The sequence below is a fragment of the Crotalus tigris genome, unplaced genomic scaffold (assembly GCF_016545835.1).
Source record: "Crotalus tigris isolate CLP2741 ecotype Arizona unplaced genomic scaffold, ASM1654583v1 scf7180000019962.420169, whole genome shotgun sequence".
Classification (NCBI taxonomy): domain Eukaryota; kingdom Metazoa; phylum Chordata; class Lepidosauria; order Squamata; family Viperidae; genus Crotalus; species Crotalus tigris.
In genome coordinates this window covers 231,405-250,269 of record NW_024097793.1, presented here as the reverse complement: position 1 = coordinate 250,269, position 18,865 = coordinate 231,405, and the positions used below count along the sequence as shown (strand labels likewise).

The 18,865-nt window shown below is 41.4% G+C and overlaps 1 protein-coding gene across 4 annotated transcripts in view; it reads right to left on the bottom strand.

The window, feature by feature from the left end:
- Positions 1–16,795, bottom strand: part of PHF3 (PHD finger protein 3) — a 56,909-nt gene extending 40,114 nt beyond the window's left edge. For 2 of the 4 annotated variants that reach the window (XM_039365100.1, XM_039365101.1), the window contains exon 1: positions 15,655–16,795. The gene's annotated coding sequence lies outside the window, so the exon portion shown is untranslated. The remainder of the gene's footprint in view (positions 1–15,654) is intronic. The other 2 variants (XM_039365104.1, XM_039365105.1) reach the window with 1 other exon arrangement.
- Between the last annotated feature and the right edge of the window lie 2,070 nt (positions 16,796–18,865).

The window sequence follows — 18,865 nt, the reverse complement described above, 5'->3', positions numbered from 1 at the left end:
CCCGCCAGCCCCTAATCCAACCTGGCTGCTCCCCCTCAGGCACCCCTCTTGCTCCAGAGCCCGCCCTGATGCGGAGCGGTGTCTCAGTTCCTAAGACCATCAGAAATATGTGTTTTCCGATGGTCTTAGGAGACCCCTGTGAAACAGTCATTCGACCCCCAAAAGGGTTGCGAACCACAGGTTGAGAACCGCTGTTCTAAGCTTTTTTACTGTTTTTTTTAATGGTGTGTAGGAATGAGTTTAGGGAAAATATGGAAGAAAAACAATCAGTCAATAGAGGCAGCATCACCCAATAGCTAATTGTCTGAGGAAGCCACTTAGAAAGGACCCACTTTAATCGATCAAGCAATTAAGAACAGTAATGGAAAACGTCATACTTCAGACTTGCAAGATTATTTAATATAGCCTTACAATAAAGTAGATTTAGCTCATCTAGTCACGTTTGTTATTTGGCTTATTTGGAGATCTGACATCAATCTTGCAAGTCTCCTACTCTTTTCCAAAGAGGAATTTCAAAAATCACCTGATACTCAAGGAACCTAGTTAACCGCTAAACGCCTGACAAGGAAGAACAACAACCAATCTGAAGAGAAAGGAGAGAGAGCCTGTACAGTTGGTGACAAAAATGTGAACAAAGTAACAATTAGAGACCATTATCTACTCCTGCTTCTCACATCTATTAGACCAGCTACAAAAAGCACACTGTACAAAACTAGAACTGAGAAATGATTACAAGCTAATCAGAATGGAAGAAAGGACATGAATGTTTATAATAACCTTTGATATAAGATAAGGAAAATTTGAACATACAGTAATGCCTTATAGCCTGGTTAATTGTGGAATGATTTTTCTAGATTCACAAATGACAATTTTTCAGACATTTTAGACAAATACGTTGTTGTCTATTTAGATGACATCTTAGTTTGTTCCAAAATCCCTCCTTTCATGTAACTCAAGTCAGAAATGTACTGCAAAAATTATGGGAAACTAAACCTGTAAAATTAGAAAAATGTGCATTTGATCTGACTCAACTGGACTATCTGTGATACACATGGATCCAGCAAAGATACAGTTTGTTCTATCATAGGGCGGGTATGCATGCATACACACAGAGAGAAATACAAAAGATGTGCAGTGCTTCCTAGGCTTTGCTTACTTCTACAGAAAATTTCTAATTTTGCTAGACTTGTAAAACCACTATAGCAGCTACTGAAAAAGGATCAGCAATTCTCCTGGTTAACCCAAGAACAAGCAGTATTTCAAGAGAAATAACTGTTAATCACTGCACCTCCCAGCAACAATACTGCACAATCACAGAAACAATACTGCAGCCAAGCAACTTTGAGTCCCACTGTAATGCAGATCAACTCAAGGCTGAGAACAGGAAGGCGACAATGATCTCTTTGATCCAATTCAGCACAATAGCTGCAGGGTACATATGCCACCGTGAAAGGTGAAATGGTACCTTGCTGGGGCTTCCTTGAGTTCATGCATCCAGATATAAACTCAAGGAAGCCCAACAAGTCACGTTTCCCTTTTCACAGTGGTGGGAGGGTAGCTACTGCACAATGGACATTTATATATGCCTCATCCCCCAGGGGGAAAAGGAGTAAGTAGTACAAGATAGCAGGACATGGAGGAACATTCAGAACCCAACAAAGATCCTCAGAGAATTTGAGTAGCCCTGCATCCACAGAGAAATTAAAGATTATGAGTCCTCTTGTCAAGTTTGTTGGAGAGCAAAACCAATCCCCAACCAGCTGGGTTGTTGCAATCAATGAAGATGCCTTCCCCCAAAACCCTGGGAGACTTTTTCACTAGATTTCATCACCAATCTTCCTCCAGTGTGGGGTGTACTACCAAGCTGGTAGTAATGGATTTATTTACCAAAATGGCTAATTTAATTCCTTGCAAGGGCTTCCTAATGTCCCAAGAAATGGCTCAGGTTATTTGGGATCATGTCTTTAGATATAGAGAAGGGGCGTTGTCTTACCTGAACGCCTTTTTTCAGCATAATGATGGAGAATCCACGAGTGGGTTGTCTTAATCTTTCTGCTCAAATAAGACTAAGTCTGGAAAGTTGCCACGCCTCTGCTGTGCTAGAGCACCCCAGTTTGTGACGAAGGCGAGGCACAGATGTTAGTCCGACACGTATGCTCAACCTACACTGGACACAGGACCAAACGGACACTAAAAGGGAGGGTGTGGATTCTCCATCATCATGCTGAGAAAAGGCGTTCAGGTAAGAGAACGCCCCTTCTCCAGCATGATTGGATGGAGAATCCATGAGTGGGACATACCAAAGCCCTGTTGTCCCCAAGGGGGGAAAGCAGTTTGGGCCTGAGTCCCACTTGCAGATACCACTTGCTGTAAAACCCTCCGTCCAAACGAGGCATCCGAGGAGGCAAATTTGACAATCCTGTAATGTTTGACAAACGAGGAAGGTGAGGACCACATCGCCGCTCTGCATATCTTCCCGATAGAAGCTTGGGTCACCCAAGCCGTCGATGTAGCAGCACTGCAGGTGGAGTGGGCAGTGATGCGGCCAGGAACGGTCAATGACTGTGACCAGTATGCTTGGGCAATGCAAGCCCTAATCCATCTGCCAATGGTCGAGGAGGAAACTTTCTGACCCATGGAAGAGGGCTGAAAGGAAACGAACAGTGCCTCGGATTTACGGAAGGCAGAAGACGTTTGATATAACGTCGCAGGGCCCTGGAACGTCCAGAGTATGCCATTGTTTTTCTAATTCGTGAGACGGATTAGGGCAGAAGTTGGGAAGCATCACCTCCTGAGATCTATGGTACAAGGAATTAACTTTGGGAACAAAGGAAGGATCCAGACGAAGGGTCACCTTGTCCGCATGGAAAATGCACAGGTCCTCTCTGACGGAGAGGGCAGCCAGCTCTGAAATTTGCCTGGCCGACGTGACCGCTACGAGGAAAGCCACCTTCATAGACAGCAGTCGTAGAGTACATGTGTTAACAGGTTCGAAGGGTGGCAAAGTGAGGGCCTGTAAGACCCGGGGTAGGTCCCAAGAGGGATAACGTTGGACCATTGGGGGCCTGGAATTAGCCGCCCCTTTTAGAAGGAACCCACCATAGGGTGGTGTGCCAAGGGGGTGGAATTGTCACACAGGAGCACCGTAGATAGGGCCAAAACCTGTCTGCGGATGGTGCTTGGGGATAACCCCTTGTCCAACCCATCTATCAGGTATTCTAGAACTTTCGGGATAGTGATGTTCGAGAGTTCCACCTTATGTCCTGAACACCAGAGACAAAAGCTCCTCCACGTGGCACTGTAAATTTTATTTAGAGCCGAGGTGGCGCAACAGTTAGAGTGCAGTACTGCAGGCCACTTTAGCTGACTGTGTTCAGCAGGTCAGCAGTTCAAATCTCACCGGCTCAAGGTTGACTCAGCCTTCCATCCTTCCGGGGTAGGTAAAATGAGGACCCAGATTGTTGGGGGCAATGTAAATATATATATACATTGCTTACTGGTGTACACCGCTTAGAGAGTGCTTGCACTTAAAACAGTATATAAGTCTCATAAATAAATAAATAAATTTGTGGAGGGGCTCCTGGATTGCTGGATCATAGCGATCACCCTCGACGAATATGAATCTCTGGTCAAGGCCCGCCGCTCAAGTGCCAAGCGGTTAGTTGGAGCTACTGAGGATCTGGATGCCGAAGGACTCCCTGGCTGAGGGCAATACGACCCGAAGGAATCCTCCAAGGGGGAGAGATGGAAAGCTCCACCAGGTCGGCAAACCACAGACATCTGGCCAATGTGGGGCAATTAGAATGACCTCCGCCCATTCGTGCAGGATTGTCGCTGGAAGCAGAGGAAGGGGAGTAAAGGCGTACAACAGTTCCCTGGCCAGGGGCTGTGGAGGGCATCCGTCTCCTCTGCTCTTGGAGATGGGAACCTGGAAAAAAATCTCGGGAGTTGGGAATTGGCTGGAGAGGCAAAGAGGTCTAAGGTCGGAAGGCCAAACCTGTCCGCGATCCCTGAACAAGCCAGGGTCCAGGCGCCACTCGGAGTGGTCCACTGTTGACCTGCTCAAGGAATCCGCCTGCTGATTCGCCACTCTGGAGATGTGTTCCGCCCTGATGAAAGCAAGATTGTTCTCTGCCCAAGACCCCAACAAATGGGCCTCCTCCATGAGAGGCCAGGACCTGGTCCCCCCTTGTCTGTTCACGTGAGCCTTTGCAGCAATATTGTCGGTGAGCACCAGGACATGCTGTCCCGCCACCCTGCTGCTGAAGTGGAGTAAGGCTAGATGTATGACCTGAGCTCTAACCAGTTTATATTGTTTTCCAAGTCTGCCTGGGACCATCGACCTTGAGCCAACTCCGACTGAAGGTGTGCTCCCCAACCGAACAGACTGGCGTCTGTAGTCAGAGTAAGCCTGACTGGTTCCTTGAACTGGGTGCCCTGTGTCATTGCTGGGGAAGCCCACCACAGAAAGGAGTTCAACGCCTGACACAGAACTCGTACCTTCTGATTGGAAGCGCCGATGCGCAACCGTTGAAACGGGATCAAAAGTCACTGTAGATCCCTAGCATGGAGTTGTGCCCATGGTACAATTGCTATACAGGACACCATCTTCCCCAAGAGTTGTGACAATGTTGCCAGGATGACCACCCTCTCCCTGCGGACTCGATGAACTAGGGCCCATATGCTGTTTGTTCGTCCTGTGACAGATAGACCATACAAGTGTCTGTGTCTATGACCGCCCCCAAATGAAGGAGACGGGTTGATGGGACCATCTGGCTTTTCTGGAAGTTGACGGAAAACCCGTGAGCCTGAAGGGTTCTGATGCTAAGGGCCAGGTCCGACTGAGCCAACTGGAGGGATGGAGACTGGATCAGAATATTGTCCAGGTAACACTGGACCCGTATCGGAATCTGTCTCAAGTGGGCGGCCAGCACTGCCAATACCTTCGTGAATACTCGGGGAGGGCGAGGAGAGACCAAATTGAAGTGCCCTGTATTGGTAGTGTTGGTGGGCATGGCAAAATCTGAGGAACTTGCGATGTCCAGGGAGGATGGGAATATGCAAGTATGCCTCCATTAAGTCTATCGATGTCAGGAAATCCCCCTTCCTGATGCTGTCTAGGATCGATTGGAGCGATTGCATTTTGAACTTCCTGTAAGTTAGGTAGTAATTCAACCGCTTTAAGTCCAAAATTGCTCTCCAGACCCCTGAAGACTTTGGGACGACAAAAAGATTGAATAAAACTCCTGCCCCCTCTGATCCTCCGGAACTGGTTCTATGGCCCTTATTTGCAATAAATGGGAAATAGCCCCTGACATGAGGCTCGCTTTGATAGCGTTCTTGGGGGTAGGACAAGACCGAAAGTGATCTGGAGGGCTGGACCAAAATTCCAGGGCTAGACCGTGAGTGATGGTGTTTAACACCCAGGAGTCTGTGGTGGTGGCTTCCCATATGTTGGGAAGGGATAGGTGAGGGATAATCAACCCCCTATGGGAGAAGCATCCCTGGAGTCACTTGGTCCTTCTAAAGGGATGTCCTCCAGAGCCTTGAAAGGGCCGCTTGGTCTTGAACTGCGTTTTGGCCATGTGTGCAGGATGGTCCTGGGGGCGATCTGCTCTCAGGGGAAAGGGGCGAGGGTTTTGAGGCCAGTCCCAAGTGGAAGCTGAATGAAAGGACTGCCTGCGAAAGTAATGCTGCGTTGCCCCGCCACCAGATGTCTTATCCCCTCTCCTGCTCATGTGTATCATGACCTTACGTTTGTTCTTACCCTCAACCAGATTTATTTACCAAAATGGCTAATTTGATTCCTTGCAAGGGCTTCCTAATGTCTCAAGAAATGGCTCAGGTTCTTTGGGATCATGTCTTTAGATACAGAGAATTAGTCAATCACATGAGAAGACAGAGGAGGTCAATTCACTTCCAAATTCTGGAAGGCCCCCTTGCAATTATTAAATATTGAAAGTCATATCATCCATCATTCATCTGATTTCCAACAGAGAAGCTGAGGTTAAGCAGCTATTGCAGCAGTATTTAAAATGCTGCATTTCTTATCAGCAAGACTGATCTCATATCTTTTGCTGAGTTTGCTTAGAACAATGCTGCAGACTCCTCCATTGATATGTCTCCATTTGACACAGGTTTTACCAACAAACAGATAAAGTGCTGTACCTTATGCCACATACTTCCTGCAACCCAAAGCTTCTTAAAAAAATGACTCAACCTGGGAAAAAAATATCATACAAAAAAGCAGCAAATACACAAGAAGGGGTTAGAATTCAAGGAGATGTGATGCAGCTTTCTACAAAATTATTAAATTCCAGGAGACTTTCCATGAAATTGGGCTCAAAATAATTACTGATCCTTTCCCAGTAACTAATCAAATAAATCCAGTATATTTAGCTTGCAGTTGCCATCACAATGCAAGTTTTCTCTGAATTCCATCAATCACTGTTTGCAAAAGAGCCCCCCCCCACTGCACTCAACACTCCTGTCTCCCATTCTAGCAGATGGGGAGAGTATGAGGTGGAAGTAGTATTAGCCTCTACATGCAGAGGAAACAGGCTGAGTACTAAATTCACTGGAAAGACTACCCAGACTCAGAAAGAACATGGGAGGTAACAATAGAACAACATTGATATATTGTTTTCACAATCAATACATCAATAAATCCCACCCTAAGAAGCTTCTGGCCTTGCTGGAACCAGGTGCTGACCGTGATGAGCTGGAGAAACTCTAAGGAGATCTACGAGATGGAGGAAGTTTTGAGTATCGAGAGACTAAATTAAGATTTGGTGGAACATTCAAAAGGTTTTCAAGAGAAAGATAAAGTTTTCACCACAATTATTTATGTTAGGTATTATTGTAGATTGTGATGCTAAAGAAACTATTTTAATGTTGAATCTTATTACAGCTGCAAGGTTGGGCAATATTGGAGGAAAGATTCTTTGCCCACTATAGAAGAATGGTTGCTTAAAGTTTCTAATTTAGCAGAAATGGCCAAAATTTCTGCTTATTTGAAGGATCATTCACAAGAAAGATACATCTCGGTGTGGAGAAAATAGATAAATTATGTACAGAATAAATATGGGATTAGAAAATATCATTTAGTTTTTTGAATAACTTATAGTTTAAAGTGGGAGTTGTTTATATTGTTATTTTTGTTTTTAATTTTTTCTAAAAATCTTTTTATATTTGAGTTAAAGTATTTTATGGATTTGGTTATTGATATAGTTGGATAAGCTTAGTTAGAATTTGTTTGCTTATTTGTAACCCTATAATCAGCTCTGGGAAGTGAGGGGGGGTTAGGGTTAGGGTGGGGGGGATATTGTATTGTAATAAAATGGAAAATTTGTATAAAACTTTTCAATAAAAAAAAGAGACTAAGTAGAGGAAAATAATTCAGTTCCTTTCTTGTCAGGCATACAAGACATGGGGGGGGGGGAGGAATCACTACAGTAGATTCCCAAGGGGGGTGACTGCCACTTAACTGGAGATGGTTTATGAAATGCCTTGTGTACATGCGCTAAGTTGCCAGAAGAGGAAAGCAATATAGCTATTTTTCATTCTCACAATCCACAACTTATTTATCTGGGAACTTGGGAGGGGAGGTTGTGTCTGAAGGGGAAAGTGATGCAATGGAATGTGGAATAAGGGGGGGGGAGGATAAACACAGGAAACAATCGGACAAAAAAGGAAGAAACCCCCAGTGGCTTAGGTTGTTAGAAGAAGAAACTGAGAAAAGACCTGCCCTGATGAATCAAGCAGTTAAAAGGGGAGGCAGGAAGTTTTTTACTTTCAAATTTGCAAGATTCTGTTACTGTAGCTGTAGCCCTGGTTTGCCAGGGAAGGCTGACAGTACCTGAATCCAAATAAGTAGTCAGCTATCCAGTATGCATTGCAGAACAATATTCTCCAGAAAGCCATCAAATATAACACATTGCTAATGAGTTAGAATTTTTTTTCAGCCTAAGAAGCAACATTTAAAACAACAGGACATGCCACAGAAATCCAAGAATCTATAAAGCAGAAAACATACCACATAGCAACATAATCAAAACCAACTTGAAGCAGAGGTCAGAGCAGCACTCAAAAATCTAAAGAAAGACAAAACCATCACTATTCTCCCAGCAAAGACCAAACCACAGTTATCATGGACAGAACATAATGCACAAAAAACCCTAAATATTTATTGAAGAACAAAAAAAATTACATACTATCTGATATACCCCATCAATACAGAAACTGGACAACTTGATCAAGAAAACCCTCAATGATCTAAGATCAAATTATAAAAAAAGAATAGTGATGGATGAAATGCAGTAGATCCATCCTCCCACAAGTGCCCAAACAAAAATAAGCTTGACATGCTTCTTTGTCCAAATGTATCATTACGGAGATCCCAGCATATGACATAGCCAAACAACTTACAAAAAACTTGGATATTTCACAGAGTGGAACAACTATTCCATCAACATTCTACTACTGTGCCTCTAGAAAATCAAAGATCTAAAATAGAAAATGAAATTATGGTTTCATTTGATGTCATAGCATTCTTTATCTCAACAGATTCAGAACTAGAGAAAGAATTTATGGCAGCCGTGCCACATAATACGCAAGACCTAGCCAAAAAAATATTTGTTGAATGATTCAACCATTCGAAATTAGTGGTAATGAAAAATGGAATTACGATTTATGCCAGATGGTATGGCCATTGCTGCATCCCTGCAATCATGTGATCAAAATTCAGGCAGTTGGCATCCCACCCACAATTACAACCACAGGGGGGCTGCCACTCCCCATCATCTTTCAACAGAGGTACTCAGCGGTGGCAATACCAAGGGACTGAAGTGGAGAGTCAGGACTTTTAACAGGTCTCACAAGAATGGACACTACCGTATTTCCCCAAAAGTAAGACCTACCCCCAAAATAATCCCTAGCTTGATTTTGGGGGGTGGATCTATATAAGCCCTACCCCAAAAATAAACTCTAGTTTTGGGGCGAGGCGCATGCCTAAAAATGAAGGTAGGGTGGGGGTGGAGCTTCCCCACGCGCCCGCACCCACTTACAGTTGCAGCCAGGCTTCCCATGAATCGACACCTACCTTGCCTCACTGGCCCACTTCTTCTGTGGTGTCTCCCGGGCTGCATTTCGACATCAGAAGCCTTCCAGAAAGGCCTCAGCAGTTGAGAACCGAGCTACAGATTCAATCCATAGCTCAGTTCTCGGCTGCAGAGGCCTTTCCGGAAGGCTTCTGATGGCGAAATGCAAGCTGGGGGAGGTACACGTGTCAATCCGGAGCTCCATTCTCCATTCTCAGCTGCAGAGGCATTTCCTTCTGCTGCAGAGGAAGTGGGCCGGCTGGGCAAGGCTGTCAATGCCACCACCGCGAGGTCAGACCGGGGAAAAGATACCCCCCCCGAAAATAAGACCTGGTGCCTCTTTTGGAGGCAAAAAAAAAAAAAGACTGGATCTTATTTTGGGGGAAAAACGGTATTTGGAGAATGGGAAGAGACACATTCTTGTGGTACTTTTTTCAAATCACATGTGCTATTCTTTCTCCAAATAGCACACCTGTTCTTGTGAAACCTGGGGAACACAAGAAACTTTCCAAAGGAATGAAAAAATGGTGTATGCGATTTGAAAAAAAAAAACAGCAAAAGAATGTTTAAAACTTAGACATTAGAAACAGGCTATGGGTCCAAATAAATTTCAAATAAATTTTGAAGTTAATGATATAAGCATTAAAAAAATCTCAAAAAACAACCATTATCTTAATTTAGCAGCCAGTGCAATACTTATTTAAAATATTAAACTGACATTTATAAGAACATCAACAAAACCATTTATTTCAAGCTGAGTTCTATTTTTGTTAGAATTTGCTAAGATCCTCACACATTTCTTTAAATTAAGTAGTTTAAAATAACAAAGAAAAGACAAATGTTTGAAAAAGATCAGTAAAGAAGGAAGAATTAAGTGTATCTCAACCAAAATTATATAGTGTGAAATCTGTAAAATGTCCCTAAAACATACTTGCTTGAGGACTACATGCATGCTAAAAGGCAACATTTTTCATCAATGGAGCCTAAGTCTGATAGTCAAACTGTATGCAGGCAGAGCTAAAATTATGTAAGTGTACTAATATAAAAGAGTATTACATGTTATCAGCTAGTTTATTTTTATAGCTATAAATTAATTTCTATGAAACTGTACAAAACAGAGTCTGACCATCAAATTAACCCAAAGCTTGGCATCATAACATAGCAAACATTTTAAAACAATATGCCATGATATCAGAAACAGTGGGCGAGAGAGACAGAGAGAGAATACAATGTATTTGTGAAATTAGCAAGGATAGACTTTATATAACCAAAGAGTAAACTGCAAAAAATACCATTCCAACTCCTCAGTGCCAATTCTCCTTAAAGTCTAAATATGTTATCACGATAAGAATTCTATTCAACCAACTATTTTAGTGTATATTATATCTAAATCCATCTGTTTTGTTTACCATATTTGCATAATTATATAATTGTCTTCAATAACACTATCTGCAACAAATCTTCCATTTAATACACAAATCCTTGGTTAAACAGACATAAATTTGAACAAAATATGTGCTATACCAAGAATTTAATGCACTTCACTTTCAGTTACTCCTTCAAACATGAATGGGAATATTACAGTTGCTGTCAAAAAGAGTAATATATTTTAACCAAAGAATCAGTTTGAAAATAGAGTCAGGGCATAACCAAACCATGGCATTACATAATAAGCTATACTTGTGGTTTAATGTTCAAGTGATGTAGTTTTCAATTATGTCATCATTCTTATCGCAGCAGAACAAAGTTTCCATAGATCAAATATAAATGTTTTAAAGGACAGTATGGGTAATCCTCCACTTACAACCGTAATTGGAAGCAGAATTTCCATTGCTAAGTAAGGTGGTTGTTAAGTGAGTTTTTGCTGTTATTAAAAAAACTGTGCCACACCCCTTTTTTCTTTATCTGTAATTTGCACAAAGGTTAAAATGCCAACAAACTCAACTGTGTTGTGTTCTGTTAGAGCTGCTAGGGATATACACTAGAATTAGGATAATTATTTTCCAGACATGTCCTTAAGGGAAAATGTGTACCTTTTATTTAGGCTGCAGAGGTCAATAGATTCAAGTCTATTGCTAAATGCAATGCATAGCTTTCATAACTCAACAATGGAAATCTAACACAATTTCCTTAAAAGATTTATGCAGCACTGTTCTCAGTAACATAATAACCAGGAAATCAAATCATGAAATACAGTGCATATTAGAAACTAATATACCACCATAAATACTTATCATCTGATTGTCAAACTGAGAATGCTGCTTATGTAAATAGTACAGTTCTCCCAAGAGAAGAGCTCTCAAACATGTAGAAAAACATTTTATCTGTAGTGCAGACTTGCTTCCACAAATTCATATTCCACTCTTGAGTAGACTCCAACAATATGCTTCTGTCAGTGGGGGCAGTTTCTACTGAAGGAAGAGGAAAAGAAATACGCCACCTACACTCAAAACTTTCCAATGAGGATTTATCAAACTTTTAGGGTATCTAAGAGGAGGAGAATTGCCAAAACGAAAACATCCTCTTCCAACAACAATTTTGTTTTGTTTAATCTATAGTTTACAATTTTGTTTAATCTACGGTTGTGAAAACAAGTACAGTCCGTATACAGCTTTTTCTCTTTTGATATGTGGATGTGTCAATGTTCATTTAAACAGCATTAAAAGTAAAAGTGATGCAACTGAAGTAAAAAAATGACCTTGCAATCATTTACTCAATAAAAAATTAATAGATACTGTACAGTATGCCATTTGTTTTTGGAAAAAGTATACCACCTAGATTGCTTCAACAATGAGATGGGCAGCATATAAATTTAATAAATACTGTTGAATGAAGATAAAATATCTGTATGTTGAAATATACTAAAAAAGTTTTAAAAAATCAATTTACTTTTTTACTTGACTGTAGATCTCAGGCAAGAAAAAAATGATCCTTAACATCATAAACCAGAATGAAATACACATAATTTAAGAAGTGCTGTCTGAAAATACACCTGCTTAATTATTAGCTATTAGAGGAGACCCCAAAAGTTGAATTCTTAAGGATAAAAGGGGTTCTCTAACTATAGAATGCATTGAGTGCACATTCCCTTATGCCATAGGCATGGCACATAGATAATGTATGCAAGAAGATATTCTCATTTTATTTAAAAATGAAACCATAATATGCAATGAAAGGCATTCTCCAACTTCTCCACTGACAAGGCAAAAAGGACAGAGGTTCAAAAATATGCAAGAGGCTATTAAAGTCACAGAACAGAAGCAGAGCAGAAAAACAGAAGTTAGTTGCTACTAAACTGTACAGAAAGATGAAACTGATAACAGAGAAATAATACCAAAGATCAACTACATAAAATCAGAAACATTCTTAGACAACATAGTACTTTTATAGACATCCTAAAAATAGCTGGCAGAAAAATTGAACAGGTAGTCTTCAACTTATAACAGTTCATTTAGTGACCGTTCGAAGTTACAACAGCCCTGAAAAAAGTGACTTATGACCATTTTTCACATTTATGACCATTTCAGAATCCCCAAGGTCACATGATCAAAATTCAGACAATTGGCAATTGATTCATATTTATGACAGTTACAATGTCCTGGGGTCATGTGATCCCTTTTGCAACCTTCTGACAAGCAAAGTCAATGGGGAAGTCAGATTCACTTCACCACGTTACTAACTTAGCACTGCAATGATTCACTTAACAACTGTGGCAAAAAAGTTGTAAAATAGAGCAAAACTCACTTAACAAATGTCTCACTTAACAACAGAAATTTTGGGCTCAATTGGATTGTATTTGCGCAACATTGAAAAAATGAGGCAACACCATCAGAGGAAGCGATAATTAAGAAAATATTGGACTGTGCAGAAATGGACAGACTCATGTTGAGAATCAAAGGAAAAGAAGATACAACTTTCAAACATGGAGCTTATTTTATCAATGGTTGGAAAAGTGGGATAGACTAGAGAGTAAGAACTTAATTTTTATGACTAAGCAAAAGTTAACCCAGACAACACGTTGTTTATTAAGCACAAATAAATTGTAATGATAGAAAACCAATAAAATACTTTTAAAAAAAAGTTTGGGCCCAATTGTCATCATAAGTTGAGGACTATCTGTATCTTAAATTAATCTGATATCAAAACTAGTTCCACCTTCTCTAAAATTGATATTTTATCAAAACTTTTTAATATTTAGTACCTCCACCCTCCTAAACCAAAGCAATGACTCTGAACAGTCAACTAAACAGCTCTAAATTTAACACAGAATAAGTTATTTAATAAAATGAAACCATCAACACCTACAGCATGTGCACAATTTAAAAAAATCAGCAAATGCTATCAATATGATCACTAAAATGTGTTATAGCAGTAATTCTCACATCTACAGTATTGTTGAAATATATTCAATACTCCTATGCTTACATTTCAATGTTTCTGAAAAACTTTGTCTTCCAATTCCAGATCAGACAAATCACACCAAGATTACAAATTCAACTGGGTTTATTTGGAATAAATTTCAGTGAATTTTTAGCAATACATTGGTATAAATAAAAAGAAAGACTATAAGAATTGTAACCTAAGATAATCATACTACCATATTCACAAGTTATCATCTCTATGTTCTTGCAATAATTTACAAATCATAAAAGCTGACCAAAGATAACACCAACCAGCTGTCCATATGATTATAACCATTACCCGGAATACCCATTACATGAAACTACAAAACATGAAAACACAAAATGAGCAAGAATTAAGAAACTATAAAGTCAGTCTGAAAATTACAGTGATTTCATATTGTAATACATTTGAGGCTGAGCAATTTTAAAAATTACAAATTTAAGTAAAATATATCCCTGAGAAAGTGTAAAGCATATATTTGCTTGTTGCAATATATGAGAATATTCCTGGAGATGGAGAAGGGAAATGGCATTAACAGGCTGCCAGGATATTAACAACAATTCAGTAACAGTTGGGGGGTGGGATTATTCATACTGGCCCCCATGGTTGACCCAGTGTCTTCCATAGAAAATTTGAACTTAAGCCATTTTACAAAGCCTTATTGCCATTTTATGTTTTCCACAAAACATGAAAGATTCATATACATTAAAAAGGGACACATGTATAAAAAAAAAGGTAGTCCTCGACTTACAACCATTTATTGACTGTTCAAAGTTATAACAGCATTGAAAAAAGTGACTTATGACCATTGTTCACACATCTGACCACTGCAGCATCCCCATGGTTACATGATCAAAATTCAGACACTTGGCAACTGGCATGTATTTAGGATGGTTGCAGTGTCCCAGGTCATGTGATCACATTTTGTGACCTTCTGACAGGTAAAGTCAATGGGGAACCAGATTCACGTGACAAGCATGTTACTAACTTAACTGCAGTAGTTCACTTAACAACTGTGGCAAGAAAGGTTGTAAAATGTGTCAAAACTCATTTAACAACTTCCTTATTTAGCAGCGGCAATTTTGGGCTCAAATGTGGTCATAAGTCAAGGACTACCTGTACCGTTACTCACACAAAACGTTATTAAAGTGCAACAGAAGATTTTTTTTTTTTTGTCCCATCTGTGGAGCACATGTTCCTGGACAAAGTGAAATGAGCCAGAGCAGTTCCCATGAATTGAAGACTCTGGGACATGACCAAAGTTCTAGATTGCCTCTCCCAAAGCCGGCATCCTCTAAATATGACGGACTTCAACTCCCAACGAATCCAAGTCAGATCTGGACCATTCTGGCAGGGAAGGGCAGGAGAGTTCTAAGACACCTCACCAGCACCAAATTTGGGAGGTCTGTTCTAGACCCTTTAAATCAATTGAAGATAAGAAGGCTAATGATTGAGAGCTTAAGAATTCTACCCACGCAAGCTAATCTGAGGGCAAAACCCAATTATTTCCGAAAGCTCCTTCAAGCCAAAAAAGTATTGCTTCAGTTACCCAAGTTGCTACTTTCCTTTATCCCGCCAACCGCCGTCATCAGTTCAGAACAAATGATTACTCCATGTTATCTACCAAAAATGACTGGCCAAACTAGGATTAGGGCAAACCAGAAATGGCAAGTCGGGAGTTGAGATCGTTAAGGCATGGCATCCAGAGGTGTGCCACGCAAGGAGGCTGTGCCAAGACTGATCAATACGCGGTCCTTCAGGTGCAGAAACAACTCCCCGCAGTCCCAGACGGGCCATCCAATTCCAGCCCAATCACCTCGCGGGGGGCCACAGCCACTGGAGGGGCCCCAAGGCCCAGGCGCACCGGTAGGCAGAGTGCACGAGCGAAGGGGCGGGGCCAAGGAAAAGGCCAAGGGAGAAAGAAGGGAAGGCCGGTTGGAGGCATAGCAGCGGGAGACAAACAGTGGGGAGAAACCCCGGATCTTGAATGTTCGGGCCGAGGTTCATTGCCTCGGGTGGACGGGGCAGGTGGGGGGTGGAATAGAGGCGACGATCGCAGGCCCCAATCCGTCAACAGGCACCCCGATACAGCTCGCCTTCGTAGGCCGCGAATCTAGCCCTCGCCGCCACCGCCCAAAGACGACATATTTACCTGTGTTGGCCAGGGACTCGCGCTCCCTCGCTTGGCCAGGTGGCTGTTAGACTGGGACTTCTTTTTTTCTCCTTCTTCCTCTCCTCTCTTACGTCTCTCTCTTCTAAGCTCCGCAACCCTCCCAGGCCAGGGGAGGGGAGGAAGGCTGCCGTGCGGAAGTGGAAGGGCACGAGGGAGGGCTGGAAGGGGGCGGAGACAGAGCGGGTGGCTGTTACTGCTTGGCTGGCTTCAGGAAACACGTCCGGGTTTCTTCGGTCCTCTCTCGCTCTCCCTCTCCTCCGCCCATTTTCCCTCCTCCTCCCCTCCCCGGAGCGAGGAAGTAGTTCTTTCCGTTTGTCGCACGCGGCGCTTGCTGCCCCTTCGGGCGGCTGCCCACGCTTGCCTTCTAAAGCTCACTTTGCGGGAGAGATGGGGAAAGAGAGAGGAAGGAGGCAAGCGGGCCAGCGACCTGCGGAGGCGCGTTCACGTGACGGGGCTGTTTACTCGGCGCGTGGTTCGCTGTGCGGCGGACGCGCATGCGTATCCTCTTCAAGCGATTTGTTTTCCTCTGTGAAACCGTTTGTGGTGAGCGGGGCTTGCTTTCCTGGGCTTCATGTACTCAGTTCCAGTTTAGAAGCCTTTTCTGTAGAAAATCCGTTTGTGTGGAAGTACAGCTTAAAAGAGTTAAAAAGCTAAAATTATCACCACACTGTCCTCCAAGAAAGCGTAGACCAGTGTTTCCGAAACTTCACTATCAGGACCCCTAAATATTATGAAAAACCCCCAAAGAGATTTTGTTTATATGGGTTATATTCCTCAATATTTATCCTATAAAAATTAAAAGTTGCATTTGTAGAATGTAGTTACTGACTTATGTAATAATAATATAAAACCATTAAATACATTTTTTCATGAAAACTTTAAAAACCGAGAAGTGTGAGGTTTAAAAATGCATCTTCAGCATCTGGCAAACAATTTAGATTTTACAGACCCCTGGGAAGAACTTTGAAGATCGCTCCAAGAATTCAATGGACCGTACTTTAAGAAAGAGGCATACACAGACTTCTTGTGCCATATCTGTTATCGGACATTGGCGATCATGTTGGTGATCCTGTTTATCAGCACCTGCACGAAAAAGTGCTGCTGAGTTTTGTCCAAACCAGTCCCTTAGATTTTGAAGCCATGATGTTCTTCTGTCTGGACCTTGTTTGCCTTCAATCTTTCCCTGGAGGATTAAATGGAGTATGCCGTATTTTTCTGGGTGTTGCATCACCTGTCTGAAATATTCTAACTTTCAGTTTTTAATTGTTTTGATGATTTCCCTTGGCTTTCCCAAGTGGCTATCACCTCATTTCTGATTTTGTCAATCCAGTTTATATGTAACAGTCACCCTGTAAATCCACATTTCAAATGCTTCTAGTCTCTTCAGGTGGCCTTCTGTCGGAGACCAACTGCTACTCCAAAGAGCAGTATAGAAAAAATATCACATCTGACAAGCCTGATTTTCAATCTTAGGCTTACATCGTGACTGCAGAAGATCTTTTTCATTTTGAAGAATGCTGTTCGAGCTTTCTCTATCCTTGTCTTCAGTGATCATGTCCCAGCTTTCATGTAAATTAGAAACTTTTTCTAATGTATTCCTTCCGAATTTATTGGTGGTAAATTAACAGGTTGTTTGCTGACGACCATAATCTTGGTTTTTGAGGTGTTAAGCTTCAAGCTGTATTTTTCAGCTATTTCTGTGACTCTGTTGATGAGCTGAAAGTCTTCTTGCTTACTGGCAAGCAGAACTGTATCGTCAGCATATCTTAAATTGTTGATCCAAACACCGTTTACTTTGATGGTAGCATTGATATTCTTCAGTGCCTCGTTGAAGATTGACTCAGGGTAGATATTGAACAACAGTGGAGACAGAATAAATCCCTATCTGACCCCTCTTCGTATTTCTGCATATTTGGCCTAGTCTCACATTTGCTACCTGATGCCAGTATAGATTCTTTATGATTTGGATGTCTTTGTCATCTAGTCTCCCTTGTTTCAGGATTTCTGATAGTTTTCCATGTCTTATTTTATCAAATGCTTTTTCAAAACCAATGAAGCACAGGCAAACACTGTGATTGACATCTCTACAACGCTGTACAGGAACTTGAATGCTGAATAGTGCATCTCGTGTACCAAGATTATTTCTGAAACCAAATTGTGCGTTACCTAGACGCTCCTCAATTTTGTTGTATATTCTTGTGTGAATTATTCTCAGGAATATTTTCAGGGCATGACTCATTAAGCTTATTGTTCTGTATTCAGTACACTTCTTTGCATTTATTTTTGGGGGGATTGTCACAAAGATTGATTTTAGCCAATGATTTGGTATCTTTCCTGTTTCATATATTCGATTGAAGAGCTGCAGTAAAAAATTCTTCCCATTGTCTTCCAGCAATTTTAAAATTTCTACTGGGATATCATCAGGTCCTGTGGCTTTTCTTGTTTTTGCTATTTTTATTGCATGTTCAACCTCCTCCATAGTGATGTTTGGTCCAGTTGTTATACTTCCCATATCTATATCATCCCTAGTGTCCTCAAAAAGTTCTTCAATATATTCCTTCCATCTTTTTAGCTTTTCGTCCTCATCTAAGATAATTTTCCCCTCTACACAGACAAAAAAAAAAGATTGATTTCAAGGTGACTAAATAGGTGTAATTGCTCCCTACATGAATACGGAGAATGCTAAATAAAATAGAAAAAGTCCAGTTTTCATTACCATATTCCAAAACTTAGGTACTGCAACAGAGAAATGGCTGGCTCAGGAATTTTGAGAGGGCCACAGTTGCCCACCCTGGTCTTAAAGTATCTCCTGTCTTTTGAGCTAGATTCCCTATTTTCTATTCCCCACTATAGGCCTACCTGCTTATGTGAGCAGTTGTTGCTAAGGCACTGTATAAACAATAAAAATTGCCCTCAAGCCAAGCCGTATTCCTGGTGATTATGTAGACAAAACCAGTTTTGTTGGCAACAATAGTTAAGTTCATTGCCATTACCATTGGACTTTCCACCCCAACTTTCAGACATGGGATTCTCTGGCGGCTTGCCATCCAAATGTAAATTTGGTTTGCCTTGACTTAGCTCCAAAACTCAAATAGGATCAGCTAGGTGCTAAAAAAAAAAAAAGCCTATAAGGGTTTGCTATATAAACCCTTTACAGTTTACCAGTATAAAATGCTGGTCAGTAACTGTA